A 14,544-nucleotide genomic window follows, 5' to 3' on the forward strand; every position below is an offset into this window, starting at 1 on the left:
TTAACTGATGAAGAGACATTATGGAGATCATCATGAGAGTCTCATTATTAATCATATCATGGTAAAATCGATTTAAGAATCAAAACCACATGATTTTATTCAATAATGAAATGACCTCCAATTAACATTAATTCAAATTGGAGTGAGTTCATACACTTGAAGGTGATAGAAAATGTGGTTTGAGTGCATATATTAAACTTTGTAATTGTAATATCATTGACAAAAGATTCATGATAAGTGTGATTTTTCATCCTCGAATGAACAAATCCAAAGAATTGTACATGATGGATCTATAGAATTAACAAATTGAAATCGCATAACCTACTATTCAAGAGGATTTAATGCAATATATCATGTCCAAGTCCCTTTTCCCTACATAGGTTCGATAAAGGAGCACATAAGCAACAACATCTCATTAAATTCTAGGAAAACTAGAGGTTGAAGATATACCCAAAGGAACCATAGATTAGGGTTGTATGCCTTGCAAGAAACTAGACTCAAGCATATTCTAGGAACAATTCCTATCCTTTTCTTATTTTGTTTCATCTTTTTAATAGTCCAATTTTCAAACAAAGGATTGCTAGCAACCAAGCATTCCAGTAGCTTCGTGTCTCAATAGAACTTTGGGGGACTATATTCTTCTAAGGAAGAGATAATTTTCTTCTTTGAAGACTTGAATTGTTTTGATTAAAGGAAAACTATTCTACTTGAGTTTCTTGGGATATTTATCAATCAAACTCTTCATAGCCTTTTTATATTATAAATATTAAGTTGCACACTTATTAAAACTCTATTTTATGTAGCATGTGATTGAATCCCCCTTAAAATAGAATGATGTAAGAGATAAGGATTTTAAATTAGTAGCTAGAGAATACCTTCGATGAGGATCAAACTCCTTATATGCTCAAAATCTCTTGGCTATACTTTTGGATCTATGATGTCTTAAGATATCTTAAAGGCCCAACCCTTACCTTAGCTTGGGAAATATATCATAGTTAATATTATGAAATAAGATCCATAGGGTCTTTGTTTTAGGTTTAATTTTAAAGCCTCTAATAATGTTTATTAGTATGAAGCCCTTGTCCTCAATCTTTCACTCCTCAATCTTGCCCTTTTTTAATGAAGGCATTCTTCAACTTAAAATAGCATCACAACTCTTCAAATTTCTTTATGAAGACCAGTCCAATCATGTATAGCTAAGTTGTACATATCAACGAACAGGAATATAATGATGTTCTCATTCCTTAATTTATAGTTCACATGTACTATTTCATTAAATTTCTTATATTTTCTTAATTAGTAGAGTAATATGAGTTAATGTAGAGTTAGATAGGGTTCAGGTTACAGTTTTCTAGAAACCACCTATTAGTTTCATAATTGAATTGGTCTTCTCCTAGGTGCCTTTAACTACCATCCTACACAACAAAACACAAGAGGAAATAAAGAGAAGGTAGCGAGAGAGGTACACGAAGAACTTCATTCATTGCTTTCATTTCCATTTAATTTATTTCTATATGACTTAACAACAATTTTTGATAGCAAGATGTCTTCCAAGGGTGTAATAAATGTGAGGGATTGGGCCTTCTTTTTTATTTGAAGGTATACATTTCTTTTTTTTTATAGTTATTTGCTAACAATTAGTTATTTGGGTTTTACTAAGCACTAACAAGTAAAAAATTTATGGAGGTGATGCAACTTTTAGATCAAATGAATCAATCCACTTGAAGTCAAGAGTTTGGTGTTCCTAGTATTGCTTTCTTTACCATCCATAGCATGTTCTTTTATGGTCCCTAAAAACATCTGGACAAATTTTAAAAAATTATATTTCAACCATTTGTAGGGCGCTAAAAGATACATGTTATGATATAGAATGTATTGTGTGGCATATCTACTTAGATGTTGATATTTTGGTCATGTTTTTCTTTATTCTATTTTTCCACATTCAATCATCTTGTTTTCATTTTCTTTGTTCTTTAAAAAAATGTTTTCATGCAACAGTTAAAAAAGAAAAATATTAATATTTCTTTATTTTATTTTTTAGGGTTAAAGTTTTCATTTTTCTTTAGTTTTAGATTTGCTTCTAGGATCTCTAGTTTCGTTTATTTCTTAGTTAAATTTGATTATTGTTCTTCTCTCTTATGTTTAGGCCAATAGGCATTCCTTTGAAAGGGACTTTCGTCGTCCCTTTGTTCCTCATGCTAACACATGGCGTCGGAATAGAGCGGCATCGGAATAGAGCGGCACAACCGGGAGTTCTGCAATCTCGTGCTGACAGGCGTCCACACATTCAGCGGGAAATCCTGCAATTTCTGTTCATTGTTATGATATTATTATGTTTGTTAATTCATAAACCTGACATCTGTCCCATTCAGTTCTGACATTTCGGTCTTCCTGTTACGCTGGTCTTACGCTTGCCAGGGTCGATCCCTGCACCTTTCAAGCAGATCCCTGTACCTCTCCCCAACTCCGAAACACGCCTTTCATTTCTCCCTTGGCCGTTGGCGCTCTGCAACCTCGCTCTTCTGGTGCTCGAGGTGAAACCTACACTAGCACACCACAGGTATCTTTTTCCTCCTCGGACTTAGAAGCCGTTGCAAACCCTCCTTCAGTGTTACAAATCCTCTCTCTTGAGGTTTTCACCAGGAATTTTGTTTATCTGTCTTGGATAAATCTTTCCCAATTTCACTTGGATCTTAGGTTCATTCAACAAAAGCGTAAGGTCTTCCAGGAAAGTTTTTCAACATTATCGCACACTACACACCAACCCTCGCAGGTAAGGCTCTTGTTGAATATATGATGTTTCTGTTATCATAGGTCCTTTGTTTTGCATGCTCATCATCGTATACAACTTCCTTTTCCCCTTCTTTGCAGGGGAAAGCTACAGGTCTATACTGTCGATGGCTTCCACAGTGCAACCGTGGCGGCAACAATTTCTCCTCACCCCGGAAGTGAACCAGGTCATTCTTGTGGCTATGTTTCCTCTAAGCTTACTTATTATTAAATTATGTTATGGTTGTTCGAGAAGAGCGACTTTTCTCTGTCGGACTTGAGGGTTTTTAAATCATTATGGATGTTGAGCGTTTTAGCTCTGGCCGGAACCAAACTCAGTTGTTTTGTTTTACATTTCGCTCTTCCTTTTCCTGTACTGTTGGTTTAACAGGTTACTTGTAGTATACATATATGCATTTTGGTATTTTATGGCTAAACACTTGGTTTGAAACAGTTCTGCAATCAAATCTTGCATGTTGGGCATGCCATTCCTCTTGTTTATATGGTAGTAAGTTCACTGTTTATTGTAGTTCCGACTCAAGGCGGCGAAAACTATATTGCTTATATTCTATTTATCTTAAGATAGATAATTGTTATTTAATATTTCCAGAGTAGTGATTACAGTACAATATGCGTGCCTCTTTGTAAAACCCCTCCTAATTTCCTGTATATACTCCGAAGTTTCTTTTTTGAATAAGTTTGAGGTCAATGGACAGTATCCGCTCTGTTCAATTTGTCAACGAACTTGCTCTCATTTAACGTCTAAGTCAAGTATTTGCGGCTGTGTTGATTTCTATTTGACAGTCTGTATTGCCTTCACCGTTACTTTTTGAAGCCTTAATAGTGTGGTTTGCTTTATTTATATAAACAAGTCCTGTACAGGGTCATTACAGGTATTCCTTCCATTTCTTTAGAGAATAAACATTTCTACGTATATGGCCTATACAATTTCTTCCACTCCTCCTCCCCATTCTCCAAACAAAATGTCGTCTTTCTCTAGTGATTAAATGTTTTTTTACAAAGTGATAGGGGCTGACATACATCCTTTGCTGTATTCTGAAGAATGGAATGCATCGCCACCTTGTACACTTGATTTGAGTTCCCATTACCCCATCTCCCAGTAGACTGTTTGATAAATCTAGCCATTCTTCTACTGCACCTAGCTATTCATGCTATCTTGGAAAAACATCTCTATCTTTCTCGCAACCTTTGATACAAATCCAAGTCAAGAATACCTGGAATTGGAGATTATAGGCCTCAGTCACTTTGGAACAGGATTTTCAGTGGTTTGACTTGCATCTGTAGTTATTTATTTTCTACAGATTTGCATGTCAAAGTCTAGATTCAACTGAAGTAATTCTAGGAATCTGTTTTCTTAGAAGGAACATCTTCAATGAAGCTTTGTAATAGTTCAAATACTCCTGTGAGAAAGAACTCCATAAGGTTTCTGTAATATCTTGAATTCTGTGAGACCCTGTTTTATGTTGAACTCTCTGGGACTCTATTTTTGGTTGTTTGACTTACAGTTGTTTGACTTACATCTGTATACTGTATCATGCTCGTTATCAGTTTGTTTGGACCAAAGATGGTATGGGTCTTTCGACCCGGATGTTGAATATTTGTTTTATTTACTATATACTCTGGTATTACAAGTTCTGTTCAGTATACGGTATAATCTCGCACTGCGAGTTCTGTTTCATATTACACTGTGGTTATTTAAATTGCGATGGGGCTTTTTATGTATATAACTTGGCATATAATTGTAATTTCTGTTTACTGTTCTATCATGGTTATTTTACGACTATTCCACAAACAGGTAAGCGGCTCGGTTGCCCGGCCCTATGCTTACTCTGTAAAGGAACGAGTCAAGGATTTAGCTCGTACCCGCGAGCCCAAGCGTGGCCTTCCCGGCTTCAATGTTTGGTTATTCCGCCTATTTCCATCAACCTCGTGGATGGTGGTGTTACACGGCTTGGATTATCTATTGTTTAGATTCTGTGTGTTAACACTTTGAGTGCCGGGACTCTCCTTTGAGATTGCATGTTATATAATGAGTTATTGTTCGCTGTGTAAATTGTTTCTTTGATTGTTTCTCATTACAGAGTTAACCCGCACCACGGGTGTTACACGATGCAATCATTTTAAGAGTACATTGCTACTCATAGGGTTTATTATGCCAATCCGGCAATAAGCCGAACTGGTTGTTCTGTTGTCTTATATGTATATAAGTAACCCTTTAATCTTTTAGTTTGACCGACTTCTGTCCACGTTAGCTGTTTAGAACAGTTAACGCCGCTAACCATGCTGAACCACTAGCATCCATTATACTTGCTCGGTTACCTCAACAGCAAGATACAGGATTCCTAGACTTATAAGCCTGGTTTCCATCCAGTACAGGACGTAGGTTTCTCAACTTATAAACAGACATATACAGACTCGCTCTTGTATTATCAGACAGTAGTAGCGGTAATTTCCAAATAACAGATAACACATAAGCCTTACAGATACTTCAAGGTTTAACACAAGTGACTTACAGGTACTTGCAGAAAATAAATTAGAGTTCAGTTTTACTTACCTGGTCTCTACCAGCCTTAAGTCCTTAGTATTTCACCTGCAAATTAATGCATATTGATTTAACCGCCCATCCATGAGACTCGTCTTTCGAGACCAGAGCCTCCCCCCTAGCTTTCGCTTGCCGGATCTCTATCCTCAGCAAGGTTGCACTGTGTGCTTGACTATCTGGTCCTCACCAGACTTAGTCTTTACATTACTCTCTTTCTCTTTCTTTCTCTGCCTGTCACTACAGCGCAGATTTTTTGCCAACCCCTCTCCCTGGGAACTTTCCAGTTAGGGAGGGTGGTTACAGTGAGTTCCAATAACCGACTTGCCAACTCCCTCCAAGGAGTTGCCAACACAATCATGAGTATTCTTTATTAGACATTTCAATGCATTTGTAAAATAAAAGAAATACTCATAAGATCCTCTTTTTTTTAAAAAAAGAACAAATAATAAAATAGTCTTGCAATGTCATTTTAACTCAGTCTTTTACCATGGTGAAATTTAAATATTTACATTCTCTCGGGGTCATCACATCTCCCCCTCCTGAGATTGGACATCGTCCCGATGTCTGCTGTTCATAAACAGCCCCGGATAAGCTTCCTTAAGAAGCTCTTCATCTTCCCAGGTAGCCTCATCAGGCCCATAGTGCTGCCACTGCACTTTAACTTGGGTAATATTTCGTTTTCGCAGCTGCACTTCTCTCTGGTCAAGAATGCTCAGCGGTTTGACCAGGACCTCTCCTTCCGGTTCGACCTGCAATCATCAACCGTAATAGTCAATTCTCACTTCCAACAATATATACCAACTAGTTCAACTAGAATCAATTCTTACCCGTATGTCTTGCCATTTAATCACATGCTTAGGGTCGTAAATGTATTTTTTAAGCATGGAAACATGGAAGACATTATGGATTCTAATGTGGCCTGGCAGAGCAAGCTGGTATGCTACTGGACCAACTCTTGCCAAGACCTGAAAAGGTCCAAAATAGCGAGGTGCAAGTTTAGCGCAGCCGCTCCACTGCAGGGTACTTTTCCTGGCTTGTATTCTTACATAAACATGGTCGCCAACCTGATACTCTTTGAACCTTCTTTTCCGATCTGCAAAATTCTTTTGCCGATCTTGAGCAGCCTTTAAATTAGTCCGCACCCTTTTTACCATGTCTTCCATCTCCTTGAGCATTTCTGGGCCCAACCTTAGTTTGTCCTCCGGGCCACTCCAGCTTGAAGGTGTACGACATTTCCGTCCGTACAAGACTTCAAATGGGGACATTTGTATCGATGTGTGGTATCCATTGTTGTATGCGAATTCCACCAAATGCAAATAATCTTCCCACTGTGTCGGTTTTTGCATTACACATGCTCTTAACATATCCTCCACAACCTGATTTACTCGTTCCGTTTGGCCATCAGTCTGGGGATGGTAAGCTGTGCTGAAGTTCAGCTGTGTACCCAGTTCTGCAAACAAGGCTTTCCAAAAGGCGGATGTAAACTTTACATCTCGGTCTGATATTATCGTTTTCGGAAGCCCATGCAGTTTGAACACGTTCTGCATAAAAATGTGTGCAATCTGCACTGCCCGGTAGGTAGATTGCACAGGTATAAAGTGTGTTGCCTTACTCAATTTGTCTACTACTACCATAATAGAATCATTGTTCTTCCTTGTCCTAGGCAGTCCAGTTATGAAATCCATGGATATGATCTCCCATTTCCATTCTGGAATGGGCAAGGGTTGCAATAACCCTGCTGGATGAAGGTGCTCTGCCTTGATCTGCTGACATTCCAAACACCGTGCTAAATATTCAGCCACATGCTTTTTCATTCCAGGCCAATAGTATTCCCTGCGAAGCGCAGTAAGCATCTTCTGGTATCCGGGATGACCTGCGTAATGGCTGGTATGAAATTCGTCCAAAATTAGATTTTTGAGACTGTTGTCATTAGGCACAAACAACCTGTTTTTATAGAGCAGCATTCCATCCTCACCTACTTCATACCCCTGCTGACTTTCCTTGCTGGAAAGCGGTATTTGCTGTTTCTTTTGCTGATATTCTGCATCTTGGTCTGCTGCTGTTTTTATCATTTCTTGCAAGGAATTCTTCCACTTACTGAGCGTAACTTCATATAAGCATTGCACCTTTCGACTCAGTGCGTCAGCCACGCGGTTTTCCTTCCCTTTCAGATGTTTGATGTCGAAATCAAATCCACTTAAGAAATCTGCCCAACGGGCTTGTCTTGCATTCAGAGTGGGCTGACTGAAATAGTTTGTCAAGCTGTGATGGTCTGTTAACAACAGAAATTTCCTTCCCAGAAGGTAGTGCCGCCACATTTTAAGTGCATGTATGACGGCTGCCAGTTCTAAGTCGTAGGCAGAATACTTCTGCTCATGTTCCTTCAACTTTCTCGACTCATAGGCGATCACTTTTCCCTCTTGCATTAATACACCGCCCACGCCTTCTCGACTTGCATCGGTACATACCACATAATCCTTATCAGGATCAGCTATACTCAAGATGGGAGCAGAGGTGAGCAAATGCTTAAGCCGTTCAAAGCTTTGCTGACATTCCGAATCCCATTTGAATGTCCTACCTTTCTTCTGCAAGGAAGTGATAGGATATGCTACCCTTGAGAAGCCTTCCACAAATCTTCTATAATAGCCAGCCAATCCCATGAAAGATCTGATATCCGCCACATCTTTAGGTACAGGCCAATCCATTATAGTCTTTATTTTCTCAGGGTCCACTGCAATCCCTTCCTTTGTGATTACATGGCCTAAATACTGGATCTCCTCTTTGTAGAAATCGCACTTGCTGAGTTTAGCATACAACTGATGCTCTCGAAGAGTTTGCAGTACCAACCGGAGGTGTTCCTCGTGCTCCTCCTTGGTACGAGAATAAATCAAAATATCATCGATGAATATCAGTACAAACTTGTCCAAAAATCGATGGAACACGTTGTTCATTAAGCACATGAAAGTAGCGGGTGCATTAGTCAATCCGAAAGGTAGCACTACAAATTCGTAGTGTCCATACCGGGTTCTGAAAGCTGTTTTAGCAATGTCCTCTTCCTTAATTCTGATTTGATGGTAACCAGATCGCAGATCAATCTTAGAAAACACTGTCGCCCCCTTGACTTGATCAAAAAGCTCATCGATCCGAGGTAAGGGATATTTGTTTTTTATTGTGAGCTTGTTCAGCTGTCGGTAATCGATACACATTCGGAGGGTTCCGTCTTTCTTCCTGACGAATAGCACCGGAGCTCCCCATGGAGATACACTGGGTCGGATATAATTTTTATCTAGCAATTCTTGTAATTGCATTTTCAACTCGGTTAGCTCGGGTACACTCATTCTGTAAGGTGCCCGCGAAACTGGGGCAGCCCCTGGTAGTAATTCAATGGTGAAATCAATATCCCTTTTTGGGGGTAACCCAGGGATTTCTTCCGGAAACACATCCACGAATTCTTTTATTACCGGAAGGTGGTCCAGCGCGGCCGTTTTATCCTTGGTTTCTGCATAACCCACCTGAATAGCATATATTTGGCATCTTTTCCTGATGCATTTCGCTAGCTGGGATGCAGTGATTGGCCGGACCTGCACTGGTCGTTTAATCCCTTGCATCTCTTGTTCCTTTCCAGAATCATCCTTGTATCGTATGATTTTCGTTTTGCAGTTCACTAATGCCCAATGCTTTTCTAGCCAATCCATCCCGATTAGGACGTCATAGGATCCAAGTGGAAGCATGTTCAGATCTGCTACCACTGGCTGTCCTGCTATTACTATGGGGCAGTTATTAATTTTCGCCATTACTCGCCTTTTAGCCCCTGTAGCTAGCTGTACCAGCCAAGGGTTCCTGAATTTTTCAGGTTGTAATTTACACTGTTCAACTATCTTTGGGCTAATATAACTTAAAGTAGCTCCTGGATCAATTAGAACAGTGATAGAAAAGTCTAAAATTTTACCTTCAAATTCTACCATGGTGGGCTGGTACTCTGCCTGGCGATCGTCCAGGGCTGCGTTAATCCTTGGCACACTTCGTCCCACATCGCCAACGGTTGATGCCTCATGAATCTGGGATATCTGATCAGTTCCCTTCCGTTGCGGACAGTTCTTGACGTAGTGCGGTCCGCCACAACCCCAGCACTGCACTGGGGGTCAGGTTACTCCTTCGCCGTCCAGCTTGGCAGGTGGTTCGCTCATTCTGAGTTCACCGCTTGTCTTGGATCTGAACAAGCCTCTTGGTGTTGTTCTACCGTTCTGCCCCTTACTGCTTCCTTTAATTCCACCGCCGCGGCCTCCCTTACTGTTTCCAGCAGTTTTACTACTCTTTTTCTCATTCCATTTCCTGTTGGAAACGTCCCCTTTCTGTTTGTTCTGCTGATAACAGATTCTGGCCTTGCGAATAGCTTCATCCATTGTTTTAGGATTGTCAAATTCAATCCTTTCCCTCATATACATGGGTAAACTACTAACAAATCTTTGCACCTTGGCTTTTTCTTCCTTAAGGTAGGGCACATAACGAAGCAGGGAGGTAAAACGATTAATAAACTCATCCATAGTCTGTTGTCCTAATCGCAGATCGTGGAATTCCTTTGCCTTTTCATCATAGAAGCGCTCTGTCAAATATCTTTCTTTAAAGTATTTCTGGAACCTTTCCCACGTTATGGTTCGTTCGCTTACCCCTTTAACGATTTTAACCTCCTCCCACCACAGAGTTGCCTTTCCTTGTAACTGAAAAATAGCCAACCGTGCCCTCAGGTTATGGTCATACTCATACAGCTGGAAGTATTTGTTCATGTTAATTAGCCATGCTTCCGCCGCTTCCTCTTGTTCCCCATCAAAGTGTGGGGGTTTGATTTTCCGGAATTCTCCCTGTAACTCCACTCTTTGACGTTTCGAGGTCTGTTGTTCGGATGCATTACCAGATTGATCCTCTCCTTCTTCCGAATTTTCGGGTTCCGCTTGATAGTGTTGTTCCTCTGTCATCCTCTGCTGTTCTGCACTAGGATTGGCTAACGGAGGGTTCTGTCTTTCGGACAGACTTTTTAGAATTCTCTCTTGCTCCATTGTCAATCGTGCATTATCCTCCCGCAACCGGGCCATCTCATTTTTCAGGTCCTGGACTGTCTCCAATATAGCCAGGTTCGTGCTCCGTGTTTCCTCACCCAGCTGTACCCACAGCTCTGGGTTATCTCTAGGATTGGCTGCAGGTCCCTGTTCTGCTGTGGACCTGTGCGGAGCACTGCCAGCTCTCTGCATACTGACTGTTACTATCTAATGCCTTCTGTTACTCTTCTTGTTTTTGCCTGGTGTAATAATCAGGGGAACATTGACACTGTGAGTTACCTTGCACAATTTAGTTAAAAACAGAAAATCAATACTATAATTACCTTCCCAATTTAACATATTTAGGCTCGTCCCAGAGGTCACAGTATAGGTACCTCTGCTCTGATACCAATTTGTCACATACCCGTGTCTAAAATATTTTTTTTTTATATCCATAAACGTATGCGTCATGGCCTGTCTAATACATCTTACCTCCGCAGACTTGATTTCACATGGAGATATAAATTATTACATAACATCATACAAACATGATATACGAAGTAATTGCTGTTGACATGGTTACGCATGGATAGGAATATATATATGATTCGCACATATGGCTATGCAGTGAATATTTACACCGCTGTCTTATTTTACACATGGATTAGTACATAGTTTACTCACATGATTATGTAATGAATGCGAATACATGTATATAGTGCAATCTTTGGCTATCGGCTGTTATGGTTAATGTATTATTGAACTCTCACGACTTGCACCCTTAGGATCGACGAGGACTAAGGATGGTTGATTGAATAATTGGTATGTTTGATTAACATTATGGCAAGCTTCCGTATGTTCCTCGACATTGCCAATTTAGCAACCCGAGAATGGCCACCGGCATGCATCGCAGCGACGGATGTACGCAGCATTCAAACTGCTGGACTGATCACGTGAAGGGAGATGGGTTGCATTTAAGTCTCCGGCTAACCCTTGCCGCCTTATTCAAAGGCGAGGATGGCCGGATGGCATCTGAGGGTAGAGACGCCTCCAGGTGTCCTCCCAAGGTAATGAAGTATATGTTTACTTTTCTCGATTATTCTCATTATTTTCGCAGCTCAGCGCTCTCGACTGTTCTCATTATTTCTCGCAGCTCGACGCCTTCTGTTCATTCTCTGCGTCACTGATTCTAGCCTGCGCGCCATGGAAAGTTCTTCTTGCGCCAATGCTCATACCTCCGCCGAGCGAGCATTTTGACGTCGAGCATCTGCTCTGCTGAGCATACATATTCTGTCGAAACTGCCGAGGTAAGAAACAGTGAGTGACCACCGGCTCTTTTTTGATGTGCTTCCTTTGCTCCGTTTTCGCTTTGGTCTCTTGCTTCCAAATTATTGCATGTGTTTTCTTATGAGGTGATACTCACAATTGCTTGTTATGGTTTGTATATCCAGCAGCTTCCGGCTCTGGTTCGATGCGGCTACAGGGGTCCTCCTTTGAGGCTATGGCGCTCCCGGCCTCACGACAGGTGTGCCCCTTCCAAGTTTATGGTGCGGCTCTGTTGCAAACCTATGTTTCTTTGTTTTAAACTGTCGGCAGAGGGTTCCTCTGCGCCTAGCCGTAGCCAACCTTAACCTTACTGTGGTTGGACGCAGGTGGCTACGGAAGGCTGTTCTCCGTCTTGTTCAGTGACCACCTTGTGCCGGTTACGGGTTCCGCCAAACCCTAGCGCAGAGACTGTCTCCGCGACTCCGTTATTTGTAATTTGACTGTTTATTGTTGCTTGTCAATAGCATTCCGGCCACGGCCCCTTTGGATGTGGATAATGGGCACAACCCCCTTTGTTTTTTTTTTAAACGAATGGCTACAGCCGTATGGCTTTTGTCAATTAGTAATACATCTGTATACTGTTTCATGCTCGTTATCAGTTTGTTTGGACCAAAGATGGTATGGGTCTTTCGACCCGGATGCTGAATATTTGTTTTATTTACTATATACTCTGGTATTACAAGTTCTGTTCAGTATACGGTATAATCTCGCACTGCGAGTTCTGTTTCATATTACACTGTGATTATTTAAATTGCGAAGGGGCTTTTTATGTATATAACTTGGCATATAATTGTAATTTCTGTTTACTGTTCTATCATGGTTATTTTACGACTATTCCACACACAGGTAAGCGGCTCGGTTGCCCGGCCCTATGCTTACTCTATAAAGGAACGAGTCAAGGATTTAGCTCGTACCCGCGAGCCCAAGCGTGGCCTTCCCGGCTTCAATGTTTGGTTATTCCGCCTATTTCCATCAACCTTGTGGATGGTGGTGTTACACGGCTTGGATTATCTATTGTTTAGATTCTGTGTGTTAACACTTTGAGTGCCGGGACTCTCCTTTGAGATTGCATGTTATATAATGAGTTATTGTTCGCTGTGTAAATTGTTTCTTTGATTGTTTCTCATTACAGAGTTAACCCGCACCGCGGGTGTTACACGATGCAATCATTTTAAGAGTACATTGCTACTCATAGGGTTTATTATGCCAATCCGGCAATAAGCCGAACTGGTTGTTCTGTTGTCTTATATGTATATAAGTAACCCTTTAATCTTTTAGTTTGACCGACTTCTGTCCGCGTTAGCTGTTTAGAACAGTTAACGCCGCTAACCATGCTGAACCACCAGCATCCATTATACTTGCTCGGTTACCTCAACAGCAAGATACAGGATTCCTAGACTTATAAGCCTGGTTTCCGTCCAGTACAGGACGCAGGTTTCTCAACTTATAAACAGACATATACAGACTCGCTCTTGTATTATCAGACAGTAGTAGCGGTAATTTCCAAATAACAGATAACACATAAGCCTTACAGATACTTCAAGGTTTAACACAAGTGACTTACAGGTACTTGCAGAAAATAAATTAGAGTTCAGTTTTACTTACCTGGTCTCTACCAGCCTTAAGTCCTTAGTATTTCACCTGCAAATTAATGCATATTGATTTAACCGCCCATCCATGAGACTCGTCTTTCGAGACCAGAGCCTCCCCCTAGCTTTCGCTTGCCGGATCTCTATCCTCAGCAAGGTTGCACTGTGTGCTCGACTATCTGGTCCTCACCAGACTTAGTCTTTACATTACTCTCTTTCTCTTTCTTTCTCTGCATGTCACTACAGCGCAGATTTTTTGCCAACCCCCCTCCCTTTTCCCTGGGAACTTTCCAGTTAGGGAGGGTGGTTACAGTCAGTTCCAATAACCGACTTGCCAACTCCCTCCCAGGAGTTGCCAACACAATCATGAGTATTCTTTATTAAAAATTTCAATGCATTTGTAAAATAAAAGAAATACTCATAAGATCCTCTTTTTTTAAAAAAAAGAACAAATAATAAAATAGTCTTGCAATGTCATTTTAACTCAGTCTTTTACCATGGTGAAATTTAAATATTTACATTCTCTCGGGGTCATCACATAAACCAAGTTTCAAAACCTCGGCAGAGCCACTATATTGGTTGACAATCTCCTTCCCATGTGGGATGTCCACCGTTTAACCTAGACCAATAGGCTTGGTAGGGTAAGGTTATATGTGTGTAAATATGGAGATAAATGCACCAATCCCTAGTTTTATTAAGTGTGAGATATAAAAGGCCAACAACATGATAAAAGGTAAAATTCATTAATTTTTACTTTGAAAGATATTCAAAGTGATAAAAGGTGACATAGGGCTTAGGTATATGAAAATATAATAATGTGGAGCCCTAAGATTTTGATGAAGAGTTAAATTAGGACATTGAAGGTTTTGATGAAGAGTTTCCTTTTCTTTTAATCAGGGGAATTAGTAGACATGCCACTTGTCACTGAGGAGACATGGGATTGAGTCAGTGGGACTGCCAGTACACTCCTGAGCCTAACACAACAACCCACAAGCCTTGCTAGACAGGTAAACCAAGTTTTGAACCAGAGCGGGGTCCCTATATTGGTTGACAAACATGTTCTAGTGGAGGATGTGCATCATTCAGCCTAGCCCAATGGGGTTGGCAGGATAAGGTCATATGTGTGTAAATACGAAGATAAATGCACCAAGCCCTAATTTTTATTAAGTGTGAGATATAAAATGCCAAGAACATGATAAAATGTGAAATTCATGAATTTTGACTTTGAAAGGTATTCAAAGTGGTAAAAGGTGACTTAAGGCTT

The sequence above is a fragment of the Pinus tabuliformis genome, chromosome 1_2 (genome assembly GCF_031772625.1).
Source record: "Pinus tabuliformis cultivar Carrire ecotype Pingquan chromosome 1_2, CPIR1, whole genome shotgun sequence".
In the NCBI taxonomy this organism is placed as follows: domain Eukaryota; kingdom Viridiplantae; phylum Streptophyta; class Pinopsida; order Pinales; family Pinaceae; genus Pinus; species Pinus tabuliformis.